Source organism: Crocodylus siamensis, chromosome 1, assembly GCF_052110815.1.
Source record: "Crocodylus siamensis isolate JL-2025a chromosome 1, ASM5211081v1, whole genome shotgun sequence".
Lineage (NCBI taxonomy): Eukaryota > Metazoa > Chordata > Crocodylia > Crocodylidae > Crocodylus > Crocodylus siamensis.
The window spans coordinates 88,485,395-88,496,610 of record NC_143395.1 but is presented as its reverse complement, the minus strand read 5'-3'; the positions used below and the strand labels follow the sequence as shown (position 1 = coordinate 88,496,610).

At 44.2% G+C, this 11,216-nt stretch overlaps 1 protein-coding gene across 1 annotated transcript in view; it reads right to left on the bottom strand.

The window, feature by feature from the left end:
• Window positions 1-6,461: 6,461 nt before the first annotated feature.
• The window catches only part of FOXO3 (forkhead box O3), a 137,601-nt gene continuing 132,846 nt past the window's right edge, over window positions 6,462-11,216 (bottom strand). Inside the window, exon 3 of the mRNA XM_090037657.1 lies at window positions 6,462-10,854. The gene's annotated coding sequence lies outside the window, so the exon portion shown is untranslated. The remainder of the gene's footprint in view (window positions 10,855-11,216) is intronic.

Below are 11,216 nucleotides of genomic sequence, written 5' to 3'. Positions count from 1 at the left end.
CACACATAACACCAGGCAAATCCCAAAAATTCAGTCATACCTTTTAGCCCAATGACAAGCATGCTTGCCCAGGATGCAGGGGACCCAAGTTATAGTCTCATCTGACCCAAAGGGGGTTTGAGCTTGTGTCTCCTGCTTCTCATCAAAGTACTTTAATTGCTAGGCATTTCCCAGAGCACTCTTCTACTGACGCAGCCAAGATGGGAAAGATGTATAGGGACAGGAGCCCAGCACAGTGTTATGGATACTGCCTTGGAAGGAACAAGACCCTGGGTCTAGCCTGGGCTCCTGCTGCTGATGGGGCATAAGCTATCCCGGTGCTGTTTATCCAATGAATATCAAAAGCAAGGCGCAGTCACCCCCTTTGAGAGGGCCGGAAAGTACTCTGGGCAAAGTCTGGAGGTCCACAGACTGTCTAAGGGGTCCATGAAAAATAACTATGATCCACCAAAAGCATGTCAAAGGGGTCTGCACATCATTAAAAAATGTTTAAGGATCTGCAAATGAAAAAAGGTTGAAAACCACTGGCTTAGAGCACAGCATGGTGTTCAACGCACTTTGCTGGGAAGCAAAGATAGAAGCTCCAACAACCCCATTTGGGTGAGTAGAGCCTAGAAACTGGTTTCTGCCTCCCTGGGCAAATGCCCTAACCACTTGGCTATTTCACTAAAAGGGACAGGTCTTTTCTAGCATCTATGCATACGGAGCAATCCCATTCTGCCACAGGTGGAAACAGAATCTTAAACTGTGAGCACCAAAATTGGCAGTTCCGTGGCTACTTATGCACTGCTTAGGCACACGAGAAAAACTTGAGTTTAGCCTGAAGTGCAAAAGAAAAAGATTGATTTACAAGGCCAGCTGCCTCAGGCAGGCAGAAACATTATGCATCTGCAGTTGCAAGGTTGCCACAAGCATTAGCAAGGCCATCTCCCTCCTAAAGGCAACTGGGATTGCACTTTGCAACAGCAACATGGAATCTAATTGGAGGTTATCTAACCACAGAGCCTATGCTGGCTTGGCTCACAAATTACCCTGGAGCTTGCCTTTCTTGCAAAATACTCATCTTTGAACCATCTGCCTACAAGCTGCAAGCCTCATTCTCCCTCTTTAGATCCATTCAGACTGTGTCCTGCTGTAGCTGCTATGTTTGCAAGAGTTTTTACACAGCTTGCTCTGGCTGGGCAGGAAAACTAAGCTATTGCCTATCTTCTAGCAAAGGTAACTTTGAATTGCCTCACTGCACCTGCAAAGCCTACACTGCCTTGTCCACTCCCTGAAAAGAGGTCATCTGAGGCATGCTTAGCAGGTCCTTCTCCCAAAGGCATTAACTGCCAGGCCCAGGTATGTCAGCATGAACTGGTTACTTTGCTCAGCTTCTCCTTCCCACTTCCCCCTCTTTGCACCTGACGCAAATCAGCTCTTTTCCCTACAATGCCAGCAGGCCTTCTGACCAGGTCAGGTGGATGGTGCTACTTGTAACATAATGCAGCCTGCCCCAGGCTCTGCTGTTGTTTTAGTTTGGCTGGCAGGAAAACTGCTGCTCCCTTTGCCCACAGAAGGCTTTGAGCAAATGTGGTCACACCAGGCATTTTCCTAAAATGGAGCATGCCATGTCCAGTCTCCCCGCACAGAAGTAGAAAAGCAGACCTAGGTGGCCACCTTTCACTTGTAATTCTTGAGCCCACCGCCACACCCACTCTCTTGCCACTGTTTGTGGCTCTTGTTCATTGCACCTTGTCAGAAATATAGGCAGGAAACAATTTGGGGAAGGGACCATACTATGGGACCTCCTGGCATATTCAGTCGAGAAAGAGGGAGCCATTTTTCAAAACCCAGGCATCTCCTTTGCTTTTCAATTACAGATTACTTCTTGCAGGCCTCATGGCTGAAATTATGGCTTCGTTTTCCATAATTAGGTTTTGCTTCAGTTTGTAAAACATTTTTTTTTACATATTTCATTTGCCGCCTCCTTTTATTCCCCAGGGAGAAATGGCCTCCCTGGTCCCAGCAAGTATCATGCCCAAATCCTTCAATTATAACCTAAGGGAGGAATCCTTATGGCTCCATACAAACATTCAAAAAACCTGAGGCAGAATCAATCCATGTTATGTGGTTTCCTGTAAGCAGTGTAGTTTAGATCAATAGCGCACACAACAAAAATTTGCCTGGGGGGTACAGATCTTAGCCTGGCTTCCACCATTTTTAAACCAATCTGTGTGCACCAAATTGCTGTTCTGTTACAAGCATAGACTGGTTTTGTGTGCTGAACTTCTGTTATGAGTACAGATTGGTTTCCAATCATTTATATTGGTAAAAGTGTCATGTCTGTATCTGGGAGGGAGAGAGAGAGAGAGAGTGTGTGCGCGCGTGCGCTTTATGGACACCAACTCTGTCACACACTCTCTAGTGCTTGAGAATGGATGCAGCCTAGAGTCCCTTGCCTTTTGGACTCCCTCATACATTTGGTCTACCCGTAATCTCCAAGGTAGGGTAGGAGCACCCTTTCTCCTCTCCACTTGAGTAGAAGCTCCCCTCCCTTCCCTCTCCTTACCCTTATGCTGGCTTCCTCCCTCTGATGCAAAAGATTGCGGTTTGTTTCTTGGAGGCTCGCAAAGGATCTCAGACACACAGTCATTTAGCAGCACAAAAGGTGTATTTGCAAATAGGGTCAGAGCAGAGTCAAAAACTCAGATTACTCTGAATCCACCAAGGAATTTTTGCAGGCTGTATTTATCTTTTTCCTCCTGGGCACGTGTGCAGAAACAGGAACTCTTACAGCTCATTTCCATTTCATACAAACATACATGTGGTTACATCACTACATCCATCGCATGTACATTATAATTAACTACTTAAGTATGCAGGGCGGAGAGGTAAATATGCATCAGCTAATTGAGCATGCTCAGAGACTATTATAGGTCACCAAGAGTTTAACCCCCCCCCTTTCAAGGACACAGTCAGTTGAATTCCAGCTTCTGTAATCTGCATGAGAAAGGCTAGGGAGAAGCTGGGGGAGAGTCTGTGATTTAGCATAAGAAGAGCTGTGGCAAGGCTGGCCAAGGAAAAAAGTCCTTGGCAGTGTTTCTTTCTTATCAGGTGCAAGATGCAAGCTGTGCATTTCTAACAATACTCCATTTCTAACAATATTCCATTTCTAACACCTCCATAGTTCATGGCTGTAAATATTTCCTTTGGTTGATGAGATAGGGAGCATATATTATCCCATGTAGAGCGCCAGGAATTCTGTGCAACAGCTGGCATTTGGTGGAGTGAGTTACCTCGCTGTACTTCTGCCCCTTCTAAGGCACTACTCTTTCATGACACAAACTAGAGAAGGCACCCACTACTGCGTCTCTTCTACTTCCAGGTTTCTTCCTGAGCAGCTGTCTCTTTCTCCAGGTTTCCCATTTCCTGCAGAAAAATACAGGTTTCCCCTTTAAAGGAGAAAAATGCAGATTTTCCCCATTGAAGCGGGAACCCACATTTCCCCTTTTGCAAACAGCTCTCTGCCGGCTGGCAAAGTTCCAGTCTACAATGAGCTGCTTGCAAAAAGGGGGCAAAACCCTAAACCCTGTCTATAGGTGGGGGGAGGGGACGAGGCCTGAGAATCTGAGACCAACCAGGGCTGGCTCAAACTCCCTTTGCCTCCTGCAGCTTTTGGGGTAAGCAGGGTCTGGAGGGCAGCTGGAACTCCTTCTGCCAGGGGGCTGAGTTGGGAATGAGGAAGCCAGCAATTTCCTGATCCCTGCACAGCCCATCCCTCTATTTTGTGAGTTTTGGAGCCCACTGATTGCCCCTGCTGGAAAGGGCGGGGGAAAGGAAAGCCTGGTGACAGGCAGGGCAAATGGGATGGAGGGGAGGAAGAGGAAGAGGAGAGGTAAAGGGGGATGCACCATGGGACTAGGTGGAGTCTGCCCCAGCCACCTTTTACCCTCTGCCAAGCGCGGGCTGCTGCTGCCTGCCTGCTGCTCCCATGCAAATCCCGTCACTACGCCACTACCCCGTCCCGCTGCTCCCGGGTGCTCACTGCCCAGGTGGTTCCAGAAGGCGGTGGCAGGGGCATCAAAGCGCTTGGGGCCAGTAATGGTTGGGGTGGCTGTGGTGCATCCCAGCAGAGTGGCTCCGGGATCTGCAGTGGGGACAGATGCAGGGGCTGGCCAGAGTTGCAGTGAGCCCGCAGTTGTCAGCCCCACTCCCCTGGGCTGCGCTGCGCCCACTGCTGCCATCTGGAACCATTTGGGCGGTCAGCACCTGGGAGCACCAGGGCAGGGGTAATGGGACGGACACTGCAGTGGGCCAGGGACTTGCGTGGGGTCAGCAGGTGGTTGGCAGCAGCCCCCACTTGGAAGGTTAAAAGGCAGCTGCAGCAGACTCTACCTGGCCCCCGGGTGGCCCCTGCTGCACTCCCATCACATTCTCCATTCCTCTTCCCCATCTCCTCCCTTTCCCTCCCTCCTGCCTGCAGCCAGGCTTCCCTTGGCTGGGGAATGGCAGAAAGCACAGGGGCACTGTCAGGGCTGTGGCTTGAGGGTGAGAGGCAATGGCATGGGCAGGACACTGGCATGTCAGTGGCACAAAGCAGTGAGGGGGACAACCACAGTTGGCCCTACGTCCTGGTGCAGTGGGGAAGCTGCTACCAGGAGGTAAGCAGGGGCTATGGGTCAGGAGTGAGGGGCACCTGCAGGGCTGGGGGGGGCTGTAGCTTGGAAGTGAGGGGCAATGGCATATTGGGACATCTCAGGGGAGGGGCGGGAGTGAAAGCCGCAACTGGACCCGCACCCTGGTGAGCGAAGGGGGCAGGGGGAGCTCTGATTTTCCATGATAAGTTATAGAATTTATTTTATGATGATTGAGGCACTGGTAGGCTTCCAAACCACTTTAAAATTGTAAATATTTCAATAAAACCTTGTGTGCAACTGATACCTATATATAGTGGCGTTTCATAGATTTCATAGGCATTAGGGCTGGAAGGGACCTTGCCAAATCATCGAGTCAAATGATCCCAACAAGATAGGCATCCAAGTGTTTCTTAAAGGAATCCAGAGTAGGTGCCTGCACCACTTCTGGGGTAAGTCTATTCCAGGCCCTGGGGACTCGGACCGTAAAGAAGTTTTTCCTTATGTCCAGCCTAAAACGGTCTTCCAAGATTTTGTGACTGCTGGACCTAGTTTTCTCATGGGGTGCCCTGGTGAATAGATGTTCTCCCAGTTCTCGATGCACACCCCTTATATACTTATAGGCTGCCACCAGGTCACCCCTGAGCCTATGCTTTTCCAGGGTGAAGAGTCCCATGTCTCTGAGCCTCTCCTCATAAGGCCTGCTCTCTTGTCCTCTAATCATCCACGTGGCTCTCCTCCGGACTCTCTCGAGCTTCTCCACATCCTTTCTGAATTGCAGAGCCCAGAACCGCACACAGTATTCCAGTAGTGGTCTCGCCAAGGCTGAGTAAAGCAGGAGGATGACTTCCTGGGTCTTGTTTGAGATGCATCAGAAGATGCAGGCCAGTTTTTTTGCTTTGCCGGCTGCTACATCACATTGGTTTGTCATGCTCATCTTGAGGTCAGTTATGACCCCAAGTCTCTTTCAGATGCCGTGCTAACTAGCATAGCACTGCCAAGCATATAAGTGTAGTGTGGATTCTTTCTCCCAAGGTGGAGCACTTTGTGTTTCTTGGCATTGAATGCCATCAGGTTTTGATACACCTGCCTTGTAAGCCTGTCAAAGTCAGCCTGGATTGCCAGCCTATCCTCTGGGGTGGCTGCACTTCCCCATAGTTTGGTGTCATTTAATAGTGGAAAAATGCAGATTTGGGGGGGGTAGTTAATCAGAGAAGTTCAGATTTTTTTTTAATCAGAAAAGGTCGTTTTTTTTAACAGAGAAAACCAGGTTCCCTACAAATCAGCAATCAGCTCCTGGACTGCAGTCTGCTGTGGTGAGGGCAGCATTAAGGTCAGTTGGCTGGTGGTGAGGATGGGCATGGGCAAGTTCTTTTATATTTAAGCTCTGAGTTTGAAAAATGATCTTAAAGAGAGGGGACCCTGAAGATTAGCACACTTCCAGCGGGGATATACATAGCCGCAATAACTCCTGAAATGACAGCCTACTGTTAATGGGACAACTGGACAAAGAGGTATATAAAAGGTTTTATAACTGTGGCTGCATTTGGGATTAGCCATATTTCTGGTGGGAATGAATTCCTGAGTCAGGAGATTGTTACTGAGAAGGTCCTGGTCTGTGCTCTCCAGTTTCCCTTCTTAGGCCATGCAGTTTCTTCAGTCTGTGCCAGTGAAGCCAATAAATAAACAAACAAATTCATTGCTATCAGATGGGCTGTAGATTAGGCCCCATAAAAATCCAATACATCTGGGCACATCACTGATTGCAGTTTTTCTTCATATTTTTCAGCTGTAAATGGCTGCATCAGAATAAACTAAAATAAAAACAAGGCTGCATCTTCAATATAGAGATCCATTATGCTTTATTTACATGCGTCACCATCTCTTTTACAAACTAGATTACAATTTAAAATGGAATACACAAGGCAATATCTACGAACACCGAGTGGAGTAAGCACTGCATCTCTACTTCATTTGGAAAGGGGGAGATTCCCAAAACAAACTTGTTTCCAATCTTTGTGTAGCAAGGTAGTATATTCATCCAGGGCAGCATTTATTATTATTATTATTATTATTAATAAAAAAACCTTAGAAAGAATGCAACATGATAGTGTCTCCTTTCAAATGAAAGTAAAACATAGTCCAAATGAAAATGGATACTGTTCAGTTCTTCAGTTTGTATTCGGCCATGCACTATAAGGCTGTAAATTTAATATTCTTCCAGTTGTATATGGATTGAAACAAAAACAGATCAAACAGTTTTACAGATACTGTATACATATTTTTTCCAATCATGCAACTTTTAAAAAAAGTTTTAACATATTAAGCCAAATGCACAATCCTGTTTTCCAACCCATATTAACTAAATATATCTGGTCCCCCTTCACCTCTGTTGGCATTCCTAATGTACACCAAGTACTAAAACAATTGTAGGTGACTGATTGCCAAGCAATGCCATTATTTTAAGAAATACAGATCCTAAATTTTGCTTTTTAAAGCACTCATACAATTATTTCTGGAGTTAGGCAGTGGCCAATAACCAATTATTAATACGACAACGTTTCTCAAAGAATATTAAATAAAAACAGATGCATGCAATTGTCCAAACTGCATAAACATGACTTGTTCAGAACTTTTTTAAACAAAGAATTTAAACAAATGTCCTATATATTTCTTCTGAGACTACCTGTTGGACGTGATTACAGGAGGAAAATTTTACTCCTTAAATGCATTCCTGGAATCAAAGGCCAAAGTTTTCAAAAATGCAGATTTGTGAGATTAGTCACTTGAATCCATACTTGACAGTGGCTCTTTGAATTCTATAAGAATTTTCATTATTCAGCACCTCTGGAAGCACCTACATTTAAAGGCTGGAATTTTTCCAACAGGGCAGTAAAAATTAGGTACACTACTCCCACTGAAAAGCAACGAGTAGAGCATGTAACTCCTCCAGATCCTTTTACAATCCCAGCCTTGGTTGCTTGACTTGAGGCACTTATGTTTCAAAATTTTGGCCACTGAAATTAGAGACAGAAAAATTCTAATAAGTGTCAACTTCTCCCCAGCAAGTACAGGCTCTTCCTCTACAAAGGAGGCCCAACCTACACTATGCAGGCCAAGGAAAGTGACATCATCAGATACAGAAGGAGTAGGATCAAGCCCATCATTTAAAAAAAAATAAGTTTTTTTTTTTAGCTTCTCTGCCATTGATTGGTTGCCTCTGAATCAACTGCTCTTCCTTCATAGTCTAAACAGAGAGGATCACATTTTATTCTCTCATCTGTGCCATTGTAAATCCAGATTTAACTCCACTTATTTCAGTGGAGTTATTCTGCATTCTGATTGCTTTAACATAGCAGAATTTGGCCTAGTCTTTTCAAACAAACTCCTTCCCTTCCTTTTGACAAGACTAGCTTCCATACCTATAAAAACTTAAAGCCACTAGTTTGTGTCCCCTCAGGCCTAATATTGAACACAACTTGTTCTGTGTTGTCAGTAGGCAGTCATGACTCAATTCTGTCATATCTATGCAGATAACTCCACTGGCTTTCAGGGGAGCCTTCTACTGAATAAAGATTGCGGGATTGTGTACAACTGTAAATCTGGAACCAATTTCTGCTCATCAACTTCAGTCCCTCTCTCCTTCAAAACATGGAAGGGGGGGTGCAGTGGGGGCAGATTGAGGGAGGGCTGCAGGGGTGAACATCTGAATGTGTAGAGTTCACTTGCAATCTGTGACTGTACAGCAGGGATCCAGGAAATGAAGCCAGCCATTCCTCACTGCAGACGGGACACAGAGGCAGTGCAAAGGCTAAGTGTGGCCCGAGTGCTGAAGTAGCAGCTGTGGAGTGGCTTGAAGAAAAGAATTCCTCCAGTCCACTAGAGCAATGTGATAGAGGACCAAAAAAATGGAAAAAATACCCTCAGCCTAACTCACATTTAACGATGTACCTAAAAACTTGGCGGATAACGTTACACACACCGCGTGCAATGAACAACTGTCATGAAGCTCTATACTAACTTTGGTAAAAGGTACCTACACCTGAACTCTTAAGAGAAACAAACCCCTAAAACAGATAACTGTAGGACAACACTATCAACTTGGGGAACTGGCTACAAGAAGTATCTTCTCAAGGGGAGACACCAATATTGTTCATTAGTTAATTCTGATGAAGAAAATCCCCTAAACTAGAATCTGCCATTAACAAATACACCACCTTAATTAAAAAAAGAAAGGTTTGCTGTTTTTATTGATAAACTCTCAGCTGCTTGGAAGAGTTGATATGCTAGGGGTCTACTATAACCACAACTGCACAGAGTTTACACAGGCAGTAAACTGCATGATGAAATCAACAGGTTCATCTAGAAAATAGAACAGCACAAGCATGAGGAGGTTACAATACAAAACAAAACTTCCATCACACTAGGAGCTGTTATATCACCGATATTACCTCAGGAAACTGAAAAGTAAGGAGCAAGATGGGGCCCACAAATGGGTACAGGTGCAAGAGTCTCTGTGCGTGCACTTGTGTGTAGGTGTGTGTGCATGGTGGCCAAAAGGAGTCACTCCACATTGCATGGTACATATGTCAGTGGGAACTCATGCACTGAAACTTTGGGTTAAAATGCTAGCTTGTTTTCCTAACATTCATGCATAATGATCTGTTTCTGTACATAATAAAATATATTTATATATTTATATGCATAATGCTTTTATGCAAAGAAAAAAAAACTTCATATATCACTTTGGAGAATTATGTATACACTGTCCTATTCAGAGCTTTTTCATAGCAAGTTCTTATGTACCATTGGTGTTTTCTCCCCTTTATTCCTCCCTCCCGCCAAAATATACTAATAAAAAGTAATCAAAATTTCCAGATTATAGAGAGGATCTATACAGCACCATACCTTTTATTCATTCATCATTATTTATTTTACAAAAGAAACCCATATAAGCAAAATATATAAAACTGCCTCGTCTTTCAGTGTCGTTTATCCAATTACAATCTACACCTACATGAAAAGCCATTTGTATGATATTGCTTCCTTGCCTTTCCCTCTCCATGCTTCTTCTTACAGATTGGATTACGCATAGTGAGAAGGAAAAAAATAATCAAGGATATGTTTGTAAGAAAAATCACTGATGCAATATGCTAACCCTGCATTGATTTGTGTTTGAACTTCTGAGGTTTCTGCTACAAGTCACTGCTGATGTGTGCACTGTGAGTGTATCTTTTCTGTGATATAGTACATTATCATTTCCTCTGTTTTTCTTTTTTAAACCAGATCCTCACCGGTTATGTTCAACTTGCTTGGCAAGGGGTGGGCAACTCAGCTTATAGCTTGTTCCGAACTGCTGAGATAGCCCAACTCTGTTCACTGCAGCCATCAGGGCAGTGGTGTTAACATAAAGCAATAGGTAAGACTCATCTGTTTTACAGCAAATCAGGTGCTGAATCTGTAAACACTATGAAAAGCATCCTAGCTCAGGATGCACTGGACAGGATTCAACCTTAATAGTTTCCCTTGTTTTATAATCAACCCTGGTTTGAAGCTTATGAAAAACAGATGTGTACCATTTATATTTAATAAAAGATTTGAGGGGGGGGGCAAAAAAAATCAACAAACAAACAAGAAAAACCACACACAAATCACCTCTCTCTGGAGTTCATTCACTCTTGATTGGTGTAGCAAAAGATGCATACTCAGGACCTGTTGGTGTTGGAAGCAATGTTAAGTGATGGTAATTAGCATGGACTTTCATTGTGCATCTGCTGTATCTTAGATTCACCAAGGAGAGAAAAAGAAAATGATTTAAACATCTAAATAAAAATAAACAAATTGGAGGGTATGGGGGCAGATGGGGAAACCCCCTGAAAATAAACACCAACTTAAAACATCCCATAAACCATTAATATATTGAAACACCACAGACTCAATAACAAATAACTACTGTAAAGGCTATACAGTGTGTTCTTGACAGGATGGTGCTCAACACGGTCTCCACAATAGGTGCTTGACCATCCAAGAAAAAGAAGATTTTGCATACTTCAGAATGAGTTCAGTTCCAAAACAGGAGGATCTTCACTCGGGTAAGGGGCCCATTAACAGTCTCAGCTTCATTAGGAAAATTATGCAGGGTTCACAAAGGTCATAAGCTGTAAACAGTACTGTCCACTTGCTGACAGCAGATTTGGCAAAGGGTTCTCTCTTTAATGTCTCGTGTCAGTTTAAGGGCCTGGAGGGGAAGCAGGAAAAGAAGAAAAGAAAACAAGATTATTACGGGTTAAAAAATAAAGAACCAAAGATCAAAACCAACAGGCAATATTAACTGTTTGGTAGCAGAACACTTAAAAGTCATCCTGCAAGACATATATGGAGTCTCATACAACAACCCTGAGTAACAGAAAAGTGCTGGCTTCTAGTATGTCAGGGTTAATGTGTGATTCTTCACTGAGTTAGTTGCTCAGAAAAACTAAACAGAACCTCTAATTAAAGAAAAACAAGGACCAAGCTGAACAACATGTGCCTAATAAAATCATCTACAAATTCAATACACTGCAAGCCGGGCAGTGGAAGGATCCAGCAGATGGTCCCTGT